Raw genomic sequence first — 18,721 nt, forward strand, 5'->3', positions numbered from 1 at the left:
CTCTTTTTAAAGACAGTAATAAGGAGGATGAGAGAAGCTAATTTGAAAACTTGGACACAGTAATTGTACCATATGGTGAGCATTTATCCCTTCTGAAATACACGCTAACAGTCACTTACATGCACAGTGCTTTGTTTTACAGTTGTTATTCTCCCTACCATATTCATAAAATGGATCTGAATATCCGATACTCCAGAGAAGTTGTGTGTAATTAGCAGCAAAACTGCCTGTGCTTAATATATTGGCCTACCATAGCAATCCAATTAATTGGAAAATCCCATGCCCCCGAATTTAAATAGTGTCCACTTCAAGGACTTTTTTTATTTCTCTCAAACTGGCTAAATATCACACATGATAAAGTTCAGAGAAGTAATTTACTGACACTAAAACTCCTTGATACTGTTAGCTCTAAAACATATGAGCAGGAAGTATTTTTCTTCTTGTCCACGCAGTACAGAGGAATTAAGTCAAGAACCCTTCAATTAAGTCAAGAACTGTTTAAGATTAACCACAAAATATTTCAGTTCCATCATATTTGGGACAGCAACTACTCAGTAAATTAAAGGTGAAACTGAACTTCAACACAGGGCACGGGAGGGAGACAAAGACTTCAAATGCACTCCCTCTTCTCCACCCCCATTTTCTTCCTGGATCATCCTTTGAAATATTTTTGTTAATAAACCAAATGCTTAATTCATAAGGACCTGCAAAATTTGGAAAATATACCATCCAGCCCTTAGGATTTGCTTGCTCCTTAGCACATACTTTCAGCTTTTCACCCCATTCTTACAACCAAATCATCATGGAATCACACAAGATAGGGAACCAGCTGAGTGGAGCTGGGAAAATGCAAGTTTCTTTACATAAAGAAACAACTGTAATGAAATCGTAAAATTAATCAATCTTAAAGTGCTGCTTTCAGAAAATAAGATGTAGTAAACTTCTAAGCAAGGGAAATAAAAAAACTCGAACAGATTAGGAGTTGGAAATTTGGGGAAAAATTAACCAGACACAAAATGAAGTCTGCAGCTGAGCATAATACACTTGCAAAAAAACAGAACGTTTTCTTTCTATTGGTTTTTACCTCAGAGAACAACAACAGAATCTACTTCAGGTAACAAAAAAACACTTTCAGTCACTCTAGATCAAAAAGGAGGTATTGGAGCTGACTGTTAAGCACTAAAGTGTCCCAGAACTAGGCAGAATACATCCACAGTTACTAAGAAATTGTAAGTGAGGTGAAAGCTACAGGCAGAAAACAGCTATCCTTCACTGATAACAGTTTGACTGAAGGATTCTAAATGGAGAATTATACCCCAGAGCCCCAAGGAAAAAAAGAAAAAAAAAAGTTTAAAAAAATCTTGAAAATTTCAAGTCACTTGGCTGGATGGCAATCAAAGAAAACTCTTTAAAATTCTAGTTTTAATTACAACAATAACACAAACTTACATAAGATAAACAAGGCAACACTGCTTTTGAGTATAAAAATGATGCCCATATGATAGATCATATGGGCTATCTTTAAGTATGTCAAGAAAATATAATGGATGGAGACTGACACAATCTATTTCATCTTTTAAGAAAAGCTTTTAATAAGTTTAAAGAAACTAATTGTGTGAATATTAAAAAAAAACACAAACAGAGAAAGTGAATTGGGTAAAATGAGGAGATCAAAGTAGGATTACACAGTCTAATGCTCAACTTTCAATACATGAAGCTCGACAGTTTTCTGTTAGGAGCATTTACAGCCAATATATGCAATGATCTAGGGTTACCACTGCACATACTACCTGACAGTAAAACTATTCAAGTTTATTAGGAATGTGAAGAATTTCAGAGTGGCAACTCTATGCAGTGAGCTGAGAAACACCAGACGAAATACAGTGAAGAACTACTTGAATTAATAAACAGTTACAGAAATAACCTGAAATGCTCACACACTGTTTAGTTTTAGATTAACCACTAAAGAACAATTAATATAACCCTCTTTTAAGTATGCAACACTGAGAGAAAAGGAAAATATTCTCATTTTTAACATTACAGAATTTTACAAACACTGTAAATATTATTCCAAGGTAAACAAATAAATTACAGTTTTGAGAACTACATTTTTTAAAAATTACAAGACAAGAGCTTCAGAGACAAAACACACACACAGAGACAGAAATAACCAGAGTTAGAGAGAGGCGAGAGAGGCAAGAGAAGCAGAGTGAGAAAGACTGGATTAGGATTCCGTTTCAAAGGAAGGACTACGACAAAAGGGTTTAACAACACAAATGGCCAATAGCAGAGTATTAGCCATTTAACAGGAACACATTTTCAGAAGAGTTCACGAAAAGATTTTCAAACACTCTGTATCCACAGTCCTAGCTGAATGCTATAAATTCACCATGAAACTAGTGGTTTGCACCATGGCAATGCCACCACTCTTCCACCAATTGAGCACCCCACCAGCACCTTTGGGAAAAGCCAACCTCTCTTTGAATGCTGTGACACATTTCCAAACTTGTGTGAGCATTTTTTCTTAAAAAACAAAAATCTCACAAACAGGAAATTGGAGTAAACATTCAACATAGGCATGTTCTTCCTTTAATTGCTATGCATCTTTTGTTCTAGCACAAATCAGGTACTAGCCAGAAGTATTGAGGGTGAATGGAAGTCCCAGTCCTTGGCCACTTGGGTTCACCTCAAATCCAGTAACAGTAACACCAGGGCAGTCCATTTGGGAAGGTGAGGAGCAGCTGCAAAGGAAGCATGCAGTGTGTCCCATATCCCACTCCACTGCATCAGCACTGGCACCCACACAGCTGAGACAGGTGTAAAAAAAGCACACCCCCCCAAAAAAAAGGTTTGGACCAGATCAAAACAATTTCAGGTCACTCACTGTACAGCTAGTATCAGCACAAAGGAAAAATGGCATTAATTGGCTGGGGCCAAGAATGATACAAAGGAAAGGGGCATCAGCATGAACTTAGGGAAGATTAACTACTAATTAATCAGACTGCTGCTCTGCCTTCTGAGTGCAATTCTTGTTTTCCAGTCAAGCTACAAAATCAGGTTCAAGTGATTCAAGTTTCTAAGATCAACTGCATCTGTAAGTGATGAGGCCACGATGGTTCTGGCAAACTATTAAACCACGAACTTCCTTAAAACAATTGCATATTCTGTACAACCAAATTATAGCCTGACCTATTGTCAGAATATACTGTCATTTACTCTACACATATATACAGAAATTATAAATTAAAAATGTGCAAACTATACAAATCTCTGTACTCTGACAAATAACTGAAAAATCACTTAGAATGCACAATTAGAAAAGCTAGAAATACAATATTTCTATGTGTATTTTTGAAATAGCTATGACAATTTCGTAATATTGTAAAATCTTAGCAACTTAGAGATCCCAATATACATTGAAATTTTGAGTTAGCTGTGAAATATGTCCTATCCTAACTGCTAAGAAGATAAGAACAATTTGGTCAGTAGTTTCTTAAATTTACAGATTAAAATTAACGAAGAAAAAAAAAAAAAGAAATCCCCAATTAATTTATAACCTCAGAATTCTACATGTTTCTAAAAGCTTTCACTGCCTTAAATTTAATTAAACTGTTCATAACTCCCCCATAAGAACCATAACACAGTTCAGTTCTAATAAACATGTTTTACATTGATTTATTTTGTACTATTTTATTGTATTACAATTGCAATAAATATTCAGGCAAATGAGGTGTTAAGTCTTTTGTTTCAAGATTTTCCAGCCTCTTAATTATAAGAAAGCTTGACAGAGAAGCAAAAATGAAAGATTAGCACAAAATTTTTGCATCCTTTTCAGTCTTTTTAGAAACTTTTAAAACACAGCTATAAAATATGACCCCCAAAATTCCAGCCTCAAGATGGAACTGAAAGATGACTGACCTGGATAAACCACACAAATTTATCTCACCAAGCTCAGGATGAAGTTTGTTACTCTTTTTTCACTAACAGACCAATCTTGTGGTTTCTGTTCTACTAGCATAAAATTTCTTCCTAATCTGACTGCTGAAAAACGCTTAATGACTTAGCCTCCAAAATGGTCTAACAACTTATAGGATGACCTTACTCAGCAAACTCTACAATTAGTTTATTCAATGCAGAAGTGAAATTTCATACATGAGAAAACACTGATAATCTCCTCCTACATCTGGCTTTTCTGAAATTCTGATTATACATACAATAATTAACTGGCACCAAATATTTAACATTTGTGACACCAAAATAATAGGGACCAATAAGGAACTGTAATTTTCAAAAAAATATATTTGCATTTCTATGGAATTAAGTAAACAAATCTGATACGCTTTTAGTGACTTTTTTCCCTCTAGAAAATAAACAGCACAATTCTCTAATTAGCAAAAATGAAATGGAAACTTACAACACTGACTTGAAAATCCTTGTGCAAGTCTGTACTGGTGATGTCACAAATGCTGTCACATCTGAGCAGGTATTGTCTGTAGAAGGTTCAAAAATGTCCATTTTAATTAAAGCATTTATTGAAGGTAGTTGTGTGTTTGCTTTAATTTTAACGGCTTAGAGAATTCCTTAAGAATCATGGCTGAAACTCTCCTTAAAAATAACAAATTAGATAAAATCAAAATAGCTGAAATACAAGGACCTGATCTGTAATGGATAACCATGTAAGAGTGAGGCGAAATCCATACTTTATGCTTCCTTCAGCCTTTAATAATGATGTTTTCATTACACTGATGTAACACTCATATTTTCTAATTTGCTTTAAATGAACTACAAATTATCTCCTCAGAGTACTGAAATGCCAGTGATAAAGTACCACAAGACGGAAAACCCAACTTCTCCATGCTTGTAGTTGTTTTTAAAGTCAATATTTTAACATAATGATACTTTGAAGTCAGTCTTTGATACTTTCATTTCTCCCCACTGCAAAAAAAAAACCACTATTAAACAATTATCTTTCTTTTGTCAAATCCTCACATCACTGGTCCAAACCTCAGAGACATAGACGGGGACTCTTAATCATCTAGATGGAAGTTTTAATTGTCCGAAGAACACCTTGTCCTTCTGTCTTTTTTCCCTATGCAATTTTGGAGCATGGTGCCATCAGAAGTCCCGAGCTGTACTACGGGAAGGAATTTGAGCTGTGTAGGTGCCCAAAGAACTCTTCAACATCCATCTTACTATTTAGAGCCTAACTAGATGCCTAAGCTTCTTAGGATGCAAGTCATGTACATTCTATAATAATTTCTTTATGTTCTTTCCAATACTTAGAGTAAGAAAAACATGGTTACAGAACTTCTTAAAAGATCTTTTAGAATTTCATGTCTGTGACATAAGAACTGGAACAAAAAATAACCAAATAAAGCTATGCTTTTATTTCAAATTTCAAAGAGGGGAAAAAAAAAAAACCAAAAAACCCTCATGCCAGAATGAGGTATGAGGACATATGGCCAGTCTATCACCTGACTACCAACCAGCACTACCAAAGCTGCCACATGTTTGTTAATCCCGAGAGGTAAAACGCTGCTTTGTCTTCCGGGGGTCGTGCTGCAGATGAGCGCCCCTTATGATGCTGATGCATTTTTCCATGCTGACGTTCACCAGGGAATACAGCTTCCACAGCAGGAGAAGCAACACAAATTTTTCATCTCCTCGAAGAGACTTCCACATTTCTGCTTACTGAGTGTGCACACAAGAATGCCAAGCATCAGCAGCACAGCTGAAACAGTTTTAACAAAACCTTTTCTTCTGAATGTCTACAGTTTAATTCAGTTAAATTTTATATCTTGACTATTTAGTTTAGGTACATTAGGGATATTTAGTCTTAATATTTAGGAATATTGAGTTTTCAGTGACAGCTTGGTAGGGAATAACAGATTCAGATAACAGTTTGATAGGAAATGACTGAAAGTTAGTGATATGATTATTCATTTACAGACAGTAACCTCTCTTCAGACAGTCCATGATTAAGGGGAGAAACATTTCCCAGAGATCTGGCTGTTCTCTAATGTCCTTATCATTTTTGTAAGCAGCAGAAGAAGGCCGTGCGTCAAGGGATCAATGATCAGTAAGCTACAGAAAAACTCCAGCCCTCTACAAGATTCTGAAGCAAACCTCATTTTTCAGACTCCCCTAGCTCCAACAAAACCCTTCAGTGTATTCCAGGTGAAATTTTCCCCTAAATCTGTATCAGGATGCTTTGCCCTGAAAAAGCTGATCTGCTTGGCCTGGAATCTGGTCAGAAGACAAAGCAATGCAAGCTCTCTATGGGGAGCTACTGTGGCGCCATACTGGTATTTTTTGGTGCTGAATATGCTAAAAGGCCGGCCTGGCTCAGCAGCTTCAAACACACATCTGTCCCTTTGAAGTGAGACTTGACAGATAAGCTGCTAAACTGACCTGGAGGCCTGTGACTGGCAGGTCAACCTCTTTATGCTATAAAAGTCCAGTCTGCTTTTATACAAGCTAGATTCTTCCACAACCCTTTCTTGAAATGTCTGGAGTTTCTCCTGTGGAGTTTGGGACACCTCTACACAGTAATTTCCCAGGTACTGAGAGAAAGAGAGAGAATCTCATGCCTGGAATGTGGTGAGATACATCAAAACCTCCACTTAATGTTTCTTTCACTAGCTTTAATTGCTTTAACATAATTTCTTTAATATAGTGCACTACATCATTTATGTTATACTACAGTTGACTGGTATTTTTTAGCTTTTATACTGTGTAGTAATTTTGATTAAGATATTCTGTCTGTTCATTTGTTACAATAAATAGCTCATCTTTTATAAATATATCTGATTTGCCATTATTAAAACCTGGAGGATAAAGTGATTTAATCACTCTATAATTCCTTAAATTTAAATTGCTGACAATATCTGAGGCTAAGGAAGGATTTACCTTAATTTAAACCCCTTTCTGTGAAAGAGTTTAAAAACACAAGGGAGTTCTGTCTGCACCTCCAGCTCAAACTTCTCTAATGAAGTTTGTCTAAGCCTTCTACTCCTCCCTGTGACAACACCTCAGCCGATCCAGCTGAAGAGAAACCCTTCCTCCTCCTCATCCTCCTCCTCCTTTCAGTCCTGCTGCCCAGTGGTCTTCCTTGTCTGATTTGCCACTTGAGCAGCTCACTAGTCCAACAGGTTAAAAAAAAAAAAAAAGGGGGGTGGAGCAAGGCAGAAATAGAACAGCTTCTTGCAAGATCAGATAAACTGATCCCATCAGCTGGCAAATCATATTCTTTCTGAATTCATCACAAGGGGTATCAAGGGGTCTGTGTTCCAGGCTGGGTCTACCTGAATCTACCCCTTCATCAGCAGTGCACCATTTGATCTGATTAGATATAAATATTAAATCATCCTTTAGATACTGTTTTCAAAACTTCCCTCTCTCCATGACACAGTGGACGGATATCTGCGCAAAGCACCTGTTTATGTGAGTAACAAGTGGAAGGGCTGTATGTGTACCTACTGCTGATTGCACAAACACCCAGGCAGACCTTGTTGCCCCTCTCTCTGTAAAAGGATGCTCCTCTTGCCTGGTTTTTCATCTTTCATGCAAGTTTGCTCCTTAGGTGAAAGTGCAAAATAGTAACACTCCTGCTTTCACTTCAGGAAAGAAAATGCACAACACCTTTAGCTCCCTACATCTGTAATTGTGCCACCACAAAGACAACATTTGTATTCTGAACTCAAGAACAAATAGCACACTACAGAAAGTGCCTTTACAGTGGCTTTAAAGAACTCCATTTACTTAGTATGTCAAAACAATATGAAGAAATTCATTACCATGAATCAGTACCTTCACTTAGAAAAATGTGGACCTAATGGGTTTAACAACACAGAAAAACCACAGCAACTGATCTATGCAGACACTCCACATTCAGTAAGACAGCTCTAACTTTTCATGATACTCTGCAGGAAAGTGCCAAACTAGTGACAAAAGCAGTGCCCAGCTAAGAAAGACCATGAAACACACCAGAAACTACAACAATTATATCTTTCAATACTGATGCAGTGTTTCTCAAACAGCATGTCAGGAGGGACTTCAGGAAAGAGCAACTGGATTTTTACTGTTTCATTTAAATAACACTCTCAGCAAGTCTTGGACAAATTCTCACCAAATTTACATTTCAGTGCTAATCTGAGTATCTCATGCGCAAATTTGTATAGGACATTTTATGATTTTTATTCATGGCATCATATATTTTAAGATGAACAGGAACATCTCATCAGTTCAGCAGGAGTTCTTAAAAAAAAAAAAAACAGGTGACAGAATTTTCTCCCATTATGCAGGTACTGGCAAAAAACTGTTTATTTTTTTAAATGCTTATCTACCCAACCACTCTGGTTTGATGGTATCAAAATATTCTTCTTAATATTTTTCAATCTTTCTTTTAATCATCCTCATCCTGGTTCTGAATACCACCGAATTCAACCTTCAGTCACAGAGCTCTTTAAGCTGCTACATTAAAGGGCTCCTTTATGTTTCTGCAGTGAGGTTCTTTCTCATGGCAAGGCAATTCCATATTCCTCAATAACCACACAGGCTCTCAGAATCTCAAGTTCTAGAGGCATTCTCTCCAATGCTGAAAACACTACCATTTTTCTTCTCTATTTTCTTCTCTCTGGCATGTAAATATTCATTTAAATATCAAATATTAAAAGAGAAACTGGAATGGAACCATGAATTCACATTCCCTATGCTAATTTACTTCTCAGTGTTCTTACTATGCATCTTGAAAAGCTTCAAGGAAACCATTTTCTGCATTACTTGGCTAGGAGCTATCAGGAATTACAAGCATTTAAGAACTCAAATATTTTATTTCATACAATAGATTTCAATTTTTTTCAGTTCATGGAACTCTACCATTTTCCAGCAGAAACACAGTGTCCTAAATATCAAAAGAAATGCTATGTCTTACACGTTGGACAATTTGGTTAGTTTTTCCCAGTAAGCTTTTGTACACTCTTCCAAAATAGTCCACAGATCCCCCCCGAATCTGCAAACAGGATGAAAACTGTTTTATTATTACTTGTAGCTATTATTGTTTTTAAAATAATATTTCGTACAAGATTCTCCCTCTCCCAGCTTCATGAGTGGGGTTAGCATTGGGGTGGAAGAAAGCTACCCAATCAAATCTGATATGCAAGTATTCATCGTTAATAGAAAAATATAGGTAAAAATAAGAAAAACAGTTATTAAAAAGGGAAAGAACTAGCTCAAAAGACCTTACAAAGAAGCAGAATATTAATGAAAATACTGAGGCCAGAAAAAATGGCTGCCATTAATAAGAAATAAAATAAAGTAATTCTCCCTTCCAGCTCTCTCCCCTTCCCACCTGCCAAGGTCCACTTGAATGTCTTAATGGAAAAGTAAAAAGGTGGTTATGGGGAAAACATCAGTATGAAGCACGAAAAGCTACCTAAAGAGAGAGGAAAGTGAAAGATGATAAAATATGTCAGCATAAGAAAGAGTCAGGAGGTGCCCTAGTGATCATGGTTGGCATGATTTCCGTATGATATCTTCTTCACTGACCTGGGTAGAGGTGCGACCTGAGACATCTTACAGCTTCCACATGATACTACACAGTGCCCAACAGTCAGTAGCCACATCTATGGCTAGGAGAAGGATTTCATCTCACAAAACTGAGTGGGCAAAGATGAAAACTGAACATTGGATACATAAATGTGAGGTAATGCATCTAGGAAAAAACAATACAAACTATGCCTAACAATGTTTACTTTAGAATCATAAATTATGTTTTAGTTGAGTCCTGGATTCATCACTGACTACTCCATGACACAGTAAGTGCACATAAACAACAGCCAAAAAAACCTGATGAAACACTGGGCATGTCAGAAAGGATACTGAGAGCAAGAGGAAGGATGTTGCTCTGCTGATCCAGAAAACAGCGCCCACATCTTCATTACCTTGCACAGTCTTGCCGCCAAGTCTCAAGAAGAGTGTAGTGGAATTATGAGAAATCACAGAGAAAGGAACCAAAGTGATCCAGGCCACCAAAGAACAGCCACCTTTTCTAAGACAGGATGAAAAGACAGGAGCTCTTTAGTTTGGAGAAGAAAAGGCTGAAGTTTACAAAAAGGTGAAGGCAGAAGGCAAATGCAGAAGTGCTGTTCACCAAACACCACATTGCAATAGTTAGGGCCCTTGGTGAAACACATCCATAGATATGCCATCTAACATTACTAATGCAACAATTCTGAACACTAGGAAAGTGCAAGGGGAATGAGAAGCAAGAAATGGGCCAAACTTGCAAGCTCTCTCTAAACAGCACATCCTCTGCCACCACAGCAGACAGAATGCTGAGCTAGATGGGCCATTGGTACGATTCACTTGGCTATTTCTCATGGAGTGCTTACTTCAAAAAAGATTTCCTTGTTTATAATTCAAACTGCATTGCAACAATTTAAAACCACAATTTATTTTCTCAGTGTGCACATGAAGAACACATCACATTATCACTTCTCTTTTCTTATTTAACCTCAGTAATTGCAATTCATTCAGCCTATACTCATAGGTCTCTAAATCATTGATCTCTTTCACTGCTGATGTCTGTATAATAGTCTTTATAATCTTGAACTGCAGCACCCAGAAATGGATGCATTTGTACAACTAAGACCTTAAGTGCCCAATGGAGCAGAAAGATGCATCTTACATGTTCTATCCCTGATCATGTCTCACTCATGTATTTGCCTTCTTCGCAACAGCAAGATATAATTAATGCCCAGTTTGTCATCCATGGTGCCCCACGGACTTTTTTCCTGAAGAGCTTCTTACCTAGCCACTCACTCGCCATTAACTTCTTTCTAAAGATCATTCTAGAGTGCATGTCAAACTTGATCCCCCTGCACAGCTTCCAGCTCCTCACAGAACCACATCTTCACATTAGCAATGACATTCAGAATTCTAACCCCATCCTCCAGCACACCTGCAGTCCTTTTCATTTTGGAGACACCTCGAAATATTATGAACCATTTTCTTTGCCATTACTCACCACATCAATGAAAATACTGCTTAGGCAGAAGTCAGCAAAGAGCCTAACAAATTCTGCTCCATATTTACTTCTATTTTGATATGGAACCTTTAATAATTATTCAAAACAGTCTTCTAACAGTTTTGCTCTTAGAGACAAACCTCACATTTGTTTCATCTAATGCATGAATCCTTATGAAAATGTAATTCACAGAATATCAGAAGCCTGAATAAATATCCAAGATACAACATTCAAAGCTTCTAACCTATACACAAAGACTGCTACCTTGTCAATAACAGGAAATTTGATGACTTTCATACAAATTAACCTTGCCAAATACACAGTGACTCATCTGATTTTCTAGATGCTCCGAGTCTACTTGTTGTAGTAGTCTCCCTTTAGTTAAATTGATGTTAAGCATTTAGCCATATTAAAACACATTTTGTTTGAACATAACAAACATGAAAAGCAATCCAAATAATTTTCCCAATGTTATTTATTAATTACCGTCTATGTCACTCATAAATTTTATCATCAATGATTTTGTGTTTGTTTTCCAAAGTACTGAACCTGTCAGAGAGCCAGTTGTAAAACTAATCACTGCTGAATACAAGAGTATCATCACATACATTCATCTCCTAAATTTTTAGGCATACTTTCCAGTTTGACTTTGGGTTGGAGGAAAAAAAAAAAAATTGAATCCATCTTAGTCTCATAGAATTATGAAGGAAAAATAAAAGAAACCATCTTCATCTCAAACGAAGTAAAGGATCTACTAACGGTCTTATTCCTTTGTGTACAAGAGGCCACATGACTGATCTTTAACTCTGACATTAAAATAACATAGTGTGTTCCAGAATAATGGTGTAATTAACTCAAAATGCCTACTGCAAATATAAAAGAAAAACACCTTCAAATATTCAACAAATACCACCTTGCCACAACTATTGTTATCTGCTGCTGCCAATCAGTATTGCTGTGGCTGTACAAAGCCTCCAGTGCACCAGACTGTCGCTAATTATGTATATTCAAGTGATTAGCAAGCACTTGTTGCCTTGTTCACACCACCCTCCAAACAGCAGCCTTTGAGAGGAGAATAGACTGTAAATTTATTGAGAGAACACTGTTAGTCCTTTGGGAAGAATGTAAATGTAAACAGGACTACTCTACATCAAGGTGCTTTGACAACAAAAATCATCTGCATAAACACATGCTCAACAACAAACAGGTGTTCTATTTCACAACTAGCGCCCATTTGATGCTTTCAAGTAAGCATTATGCACAAACTGTTAGAAGTACTTTGAAACCAGCTGCAATTACTATAATTAGCTGTTTTTCTACACTTTGGTGGGGTTTTTTCCTATACCTGTTCAGTATTGTGTTGGCTGCAATCTGTAAACCAAAGTGAAGCTAAGGTTCTAGCCTCCTGCTCAAAGTTTGCCACCCTCCCAGTTCAGCAAGCCCTATGCTAAGTTCACACTTGTCATTAAAGTGCCACCACTTAAAATATGATGTTGGCATTAAATAAGTTAACAGCCCTACAGTTGTCAGGTCACTCATCTAACACATATCATGAATAGGAAAACAAGGACAATTACCAAAATAGTACCATAAAAATAGTAAACCTTCAATGTTCAGGATTTCCCTTTTTTACAGTAATGTCCCTAGGAACGTATAATATTTATTTTTGATAACAAGAATTTTCCTTTTAGTCCTATCAGACAATGGCTGGCAAAGATTCTTGCTTTCAGAAAACTACTCACTCTAATATGCTCCAAGTATTTTTTTTTAATTATAAATTATTATTAAAAATTAAAAACATACTTCCTTCTGTTTAATGAATACAAAATACATACAAAGCACCTCTACCTCTTTTTAAATGTTATTAATATTATGTGTTCAAAGATTTTTCTAGCCTATCTCAGCCTTCCATGCCATCTACATAGCTTAGTTTTCAGCAGTTTCACCACAGTGATGGATTTCTATAGGTGAGCTCAAGATGAACAAGTCTAGTGGCCTCCTCCAAAGTCAAACCATAATGGGCTAATTTCCTAAGCCTGGTAGTGCCACCTACAGATAGCTAAAATCCAACTCTCCTACCTTGTACTTTGCCAGATTTTAACCACTGAACTGAAAAATTTCATATTTAGCATCTGCTGAGAGGTTTTTTTTGGCCTGCAAATGAAAAGCTCAACAAGCTAAGACTAGGACTTCTAAGGGAGTAAGAATATTACTGGGAGGAACAACTACAAGATGATAAATACACAGTACTAAAGAAGGACAGGCAGCAGAAAGAAAGATACTCCATCTTCGATGAAACAGGCAGGAAAATCTATGAACAGCATATGAAAATCTACAACACAGCACCTTTCCAAGACCTGGAGACAGTCTACTCTTGACCAGTTTATTTGACATCCTCCACTAACATTAAAATGCACCTGAGGTCCTTAGAATTCTTTTTCCATCTGTAACAGAAGACTCCTTGTTTTTTGGACATCCATGCTGGGTGATTAGAAGTGCTCTACACATTCTTAACTGCCACTACTTTCCTCCCACCAGCTTCTGCTCAGCTGGAAATGATAAAAATTCTTCAATTGTATTGGGCCAGCCAAGCAATACACACTGTATTGATATAAATTATTTCCTAAGAGGCCAACGGAATGACCAAAAAGATTAATAAAGAGTTGTACTATTACGAAATAAAAAAATAAAAAAAAAAAAAAAAAAATTGAAATCATTTTTTCAAAGGGCAGGAAGCATTGTCTAGAAAATTCCAGGAAAAGCCAACTTTTGGGATTCTTCCAGAGACACTATCCTTTGTGAAGCCCAGAGGACAGCAAACCAATAGGTACTCTCATTATACTCTATTAGCTCTTATGGCAAAGATGCATATAGTGAACCCAACAACTTCTATTGTACAAGCAATCCTCACAATGTTTGTGTCACAATGACACAAACAATTTGTTTTCTATGCTGATTCTTTCTTAACAAACAAAAATCTGGTAAGTTACAAAAACAAAAAAGGGATTATTGTATCTACAGGCTGTATATTCAAATATATGTTTCTTCATTCAAATATGTTTCTTCTTTCACATTCAAATATGTTTCTTCATATTAAAATATGAAGAAACACAATATTCAGTCACCTTAAGCTTTTAATGTACACTAATAGCTCTAACATTGTCTTGCATTGGTCATCTTTGTGATTTGTGTTCCTAGCTCTCATTGTGTAATAATCCAAAATCAAACTTCACAATACAATAACACTCAGCCACTTAAAAAAATGCAAACACTGCATGTCATCAACACCACTATTCATCCTACCTGCAGTAAAATCAAAGCAGTTATACATCTTTTTGGTAAGGGGTATCTCTTTTATGTCAGTTTAATTCCCTGAACCAACACTGCTTGCTTAGATGAACACACTACACCAGAAGATGTAGCTGAAATGCACATGTAAAGGTTGCAGTTAGCAGGCCCTTCTTTGCCCTCCTAGGGAGAGACAGATATGAGCTTAGCTAATCTCAGTGTATCACAATCTCTCCACCTCATCACATGAATTGGTATGTAATAGTTTAAGGTAAATCATCTGATTTTGTAGTAAAACATGGTAAGAGTTAGTAATTTGTTACAGAATTTCTGATGGGAACAGTAACTTCTACTGTCACTACAAGAAGAGGTTGCAAGAGGGGAAGAAACAGCTGTGAAATGCTTCAACAGCTCCAAGCAGGCAGACAAATCTGGTTCCGTTATTTTATTGTCAAATAATTCAGCTATATGCTGAATAGCAAAGACTATCAGGGTGTTCACTACTCATTCATATCACCACACAAAGTTACATGCAGACACATCCGCTTTCTGTTTGTTTGTTTGTTTAAGACTCTTTGTGAGACTCAAAGGCAACTAATTAGGAGAAATAGTGTATTGAATTCCAACATAAGGAGGAGGTTAGCCTGGTTTCCCATCTCCCTACACAAATCTGTAGTGTTCCTGTGTTTCAAGTAAAAGTTATAAGACAGAGTTAAAGAAGAGTCTGTAACAGAAGTCACTACCAGCAGTTGCAAAGAAATGTGCATTATTTGTTAAAATATTAAAGGTTTACAAACTATTGGCATACTGAAAAATCCGTGCTTAAGTTTACATTTACTTCAATAAATACAGGACACAAATTTAAGCATGCATATGAGATCAATAGGGTAACATTCTAAACAAATGCTTTGAAATTGCTAAGTTTTAAGTGCATCAGTCAAGGAAAAAAAATTAAAATAATAGTCAGCCATGGGTTCCAAAGAAAGAAACATAATTTTAACAGGAGATCATTCTCAGACTTAAAATACTACAGTTATCTTTGGTCTATTGTTTCATTACATTCTTCTCTTAAAAAAAAACCTTTTCCATGAATGCTGCATCCAGATTTTTTGTTTTTTGCATGTATGCTGATGAAAGCTGAGATCTTCCTAGAAAGAGCTGGGGTGATGGAAAGGACAGATATTTTTACATCAAGCTAAAGTTCTCAGCTAACATTACTAACAAGTGTCATAAGAGAGTATTATTTCAAGATTACACTCTTTCTGAACAAGAGTATATAGTGGTTACACATGCATTAGATCTGAGAAGGTCAGATCTGACTGCTGGATTTCTTCAGGAAGACTGAGGAACTTCAGGGAGGACCAGCCACAAAAGCTCAGGTAAGCAAGCAGGGTGAAATCTGAAGGGGACAATCAACCCTTCCTTTCAGGATTCTAGGAGTAATTTGTTAGCTACCATCCATCAGGAATGAAAAGATGACTAGCACGAGCCAACAAATCACACCTACACAGCCCTTGTGCCTATTTCTCATATTATTTTGAAGTGTTCCTGTTTAAGAGAACTAACTTACAATGCCAGAGAAATTATGGTATTTATCAGTACACTGAAGAAAGCACAATGAATCTAACAGTGTTCAACATTCTCCAAATGAAGTAGCCACAGTTGTAGCCGGTAAGCTTTGTTGGCTAAACTTTATCCTGAGGTTTTAATGAGGTCAGAATTTAATTGTTGGTAAGAATAGGAAAGTCTCTTTTCAGAAAGTCCCCCTTTTGTGTCAAGGTCTCCATACAGGCTGTGTACATGATTGTCTATTGCAAAAATCAAACATTTAGGGCTGCTGTGGTAGGAGATGCAAAGCAACAGAGGAGCTGCAGCTCATGGACTGGGTGACAGCAAGCTAAAAGGCCTAGCTAATGGGAGCAGTCAGACACCCCCAGGTTCAGAAATAACTAGCAGTGAACAAAGAAACAACTAAAAAGACTGCCAGAAACAACCTGGTGTGGACAATGCAGCGTTCAAATCAAACACTCCAGAGCATCAAAGCCTGCATAAGGGTGACCACTAAAGCTGTAGCTGTTCATACAGCCCTGGCAACTGGGACCAGTGAACCACCCTGCCCATGGGCACCAACAAACCACATGAAACACAACAAGAGGAACAGGAATAGTGGCAGGCTACTTTGGCATGCCCTCATAACCATAGGAGATTTGAGTTATGCTACTGCAAACATGTTTTGGGCATGGTTATTGATACTGTTAACTATATTACCATTGGTTCGGACTTCCCAAAGTGATCCTTCACTGTCTTTTACTCCTGTTAACTATTTTCTGAAATGGGGAACGTGTTGTTTACAGACCAGCTAGCAAATGCAATTTAATGTCTTGATAAGAAATTAAGTTAGTGACATTTAAGTGTTTCTGTAAAGACCCCTCAAACACCTAACAGCATCCTTCCTCACAGACCAAGCTTCTAGAAAGAATACATTCTCCCTACAAGAACATGTGCTGGAAGTTGTGTTACCTGGCTGCCTCCATATTTGACATTCCTCCTAATTTCCTGGAAAAAAATAATCCCCAAAACATAAAAGATCATAAGCTTACAGAAAACATACAGACTCTGTGAAATCCTTCTGCAGTGGACTGGGTGACAGTACTCCAATCAACTGCTTTGTTGTTTAACAAAGAGAGCGCTACTTGCCAAATATTTTAACTAAGTACACTTTCAAAAGTATTTTGTTAAACAGGGCCATGTAATAACTAAAACACTGTAATACATTTACAGCTAAGGTGGACTATATGAAATTTGCTTACACCAAACACCCATGGCAGAGTAAGCATATTGTGATGGAGATCAGAGTCCCCTGCACAGCTCCAACCACAGCACAGCAACCCTTTTTAAGCCTCTGTCTTTGTGGTGCTCAGTGTCACAGCCCCACGGCCGCACAGAGCAGTTCCTCCTCTTCCCTGCCGTTCCCAGCACGGGCAGGGGCTGTGAGCGGCCCTGGGAGCAGTGCTTGGGGCTGATGTCATGCTGGAGGCTGCAGGGAGAAACAGTACCAGGGAGTGCCAAACCCTGGCACTGTGCAGGGGATCAGCACAGGGGCAGGTTGGAAATCTGGCCCGGGACCAGCGAGACTTTAGATCACGATTTCACTGGAGAAGGCAGCTGTAGCAATAAACACAACGTTCGCTTCTGTTCCACGGGATGTCTCAAATGTAAACACTCACTCTATAGCTGAATTCCCAGTTTACATTACACTAAGCACAAAGAAGGCGAAATGCAAATAGCTGACCTCTAGTAAGGCTAATAAATCTCTAAGTGTTGATTTCCAAATACTTTCAGATAATTCCCTTCCCCACTTCCACAAAATACCTTTGCAGTGACATCACTACGGTTTTAAACAGCAAACTACATTTATGACCCTGAGAAGTTAAACAGAAGGAAGAAACAATGAATGAGATCATCCGAGGAGAGGGGGGATGTTTCTTTTCACAAATTACCGCCACTTTCTTTATTCCCTTTTTTTAATTTTTACTTTAAAAAAAAATTTGCATCCTAAAGCTTTTCTCAGTCTCTCCATTATGTAACAGTTCTTTAGGAAACAGCCAGCTACCCTGACAACTGGGATGTTTTGCCAGAGTGGCTTTGTCTAAATCCTAAAGCAGTACTTGGCTATGCGCTGAGCCCAGTGCCTGCCTGTGATCTGAATGCCAATTAAGAGTGCTGCCCTTCTTGTCTGACAAGTCAGAGACTTAAAGGTCCATCTGAGGTCAGCAAACTGTCTGGGCTACTTTTGTGTGCTTAAGAGACTAAGAAACACAGCCAACAACATGGTCCTTTCCTTTAAGTGTCACACTGGGCAAAGACCATTTCATGTACAATTGTAATTACATTTTATTTAAAGCAAAAATAAAAATATTCATGTCTTATTTCAGTTTGCTCTCAAGTCTTACTTTCATTCCCTGCATCACCAGTGAAATTCAACCTCCTAGTGGACAGGTAGTGATGAAGACTAAACAACTTGTACTTTGAAGTCAATCAAATAAACATCCTGGGGTGCCTCAGGTGGCCAGCAGGTCAAGGGAGATGATCCTGCCCCTCTACTCAGCCATTGTGAGGCCACCTCTGGAATGCTGTGCTCATTTCTGGGCTCCTCAGCACAAGAAAGACAAGGAGCTACTGGAGAGGGTCCAGTGGATGCCACAAAGACAATGTGGGGTCTGGAGCATCTCCTGTGAGGAGAGCTGGGCGCGCTCAGTCTGGAGAAGAAAAGCCTGAAAAGGATCTCATTAATGCATACAAATATCTCAAAGACGGGTGCCAAGAGGATGGTGCCAGACTCTTTTCAGTGGTGCCCACCAACAAGATGAGGAGCAATGGCCATAGACCAAAACACAAGAAATTCTA

General features: G+C 37.6%; 1 protein-coding gene across 3 annotated transcripts in view; it reads right to left on the bottom strand.

Annotated features, from left to right (window-relative positions):
• Positions 1-18,721, bottom strand: part of AKT3 (AKT serine/threonine kinase 3) — a 151,716-nt gene that overhangs the window by 83,157 nt on the left and 49,838 nt on the right. Inside the window, exon 2 of one of the 3 annotated variants that reach the window (XM_041477150.1) lies at positions 4,415-4,490. The exons of the other annotated variants lie outside the window; for them this stretch is intronic. The gene's annotated coding sequence lies outside the window, so the exon portion shown is untranslated. The remainder of the gene's footprint in view (positions 1-4,414; positions 4,491-18,721) is intronic. 3 annotated transcript variants of the gene reach the window in all.

Source organism: Pyrgilauda ruficollis, unplaced genomic scaffold, assembly GCF_017590135.1.
Source record: "Pyrgilauda ruficollis isolate IOZ18807 unplaced genomic scaffold, ASM1759013v1 scaffold4, whole genome shotgun sequence".
Taxonomy (NCBI): Eukaryota; Metazoa; Chordata; class Aves; order Passeriformes; family Passeridae; genus Pyrgilauda; species Pyrgilauda ruficollis.